This window comes from Cebus imitator, unplaced genomic scaffold, assembly GCF_001604975.1.
Source record: "Cebus imitator isolate Cc_AM_T3 unplaced genomic scaffold, Cebus_imitator-1.0 Scaffold45, whole genome shotgun sequence".
NCBI classification, from domain to species: domain Eukaryota; kingdom Metazoa; phylum Chordata; class Mammalia; order Primates; family Cebidae; genus Cebus; species Cebus imitator.
This window is the reverse complement of record NW_016107360.1, coordinates 15,683,671-15,684,370: the sequence shown is the minus strand read 5'-3', so window position 1 is coordinate 15,684,370 and position 700 is coordinate 15,683,671. Positions and strand designations below refer to the sequence as shown.

The 700-nt window shown below is 39.3% G+C and overlaps 1 non-coding gene across 1 annotated transcript; it reads right to left on the bottom strand.

Annotated features, from left to right (window-relative positions):
- Nucleotides 1-336: 336 nt before the first annotated feature.
- LOC119470959 lies at nt 337-477 on the bottom strand. The gene has a single exon (XR_005199947.1). It is a non-coding gene; the product is annotated as a U4 spliceosomal RNA (small nuclear RNA).
- Nucleotides 478-700: the final 223 nt, after the last annotated feature.

Below are 700 nucleotides of genomic sequence, written 5' to 3'. Positions count from 1 at the left end.
ACACGAAATAGAATTTATGGTGAGCCGGAGTCTCGTGACGTTGGGAGAGTTTATTAGCCACTACTAAGTTACAGAGCAGGGAGTCCTCAGAAAGCAAGAGGAGGAACGCACATGTTTTAAAGAAAAAAATTTTTTTTGAGACTGAGTTTTACTCTAGTCACAATGACATGATCTCAGGTCCCTACCACCTCTGCTTCCTGGGTTTAAGGATTCTCCTGTCTCAACCTCCCAAGTAGCTGGGATCACAGGTGTGCACCACCATGCCCAGCCATTTTTTTTTGTATTTCTTTTCCATTTTAGTTTATTTTATATTTTTATTTAATTTTTTTAATTCCATCCCCATAGAGACTGCTAAAAATTGCCAATGCAGACTACATTTCCAGTCGTCATGGCAGGGTAATGGGAAAAGTTTTCAATTAGCAATAATTGCACCTTGGATAAACCTCATTGGCTTCAATACTGCCATTGTGCAAAGCTATATTTTTGTATTTTTAGTAGAGACTGGGTTTCGCCATGTTGGCCGTGCTGCTGTCCAACTCCTGGCCTCAAGTGATCCGCCCTCCTCGGCCTCCCAAAGTATTGGGATTACAGGTGTGAGTACTTAATGTTTACATTAATAACTTATATAAGTAAACTTAATAACCTATATAAGTAAACATTAAGTACTCACACCTGTAATCCCAGCACATTAACGTATAAA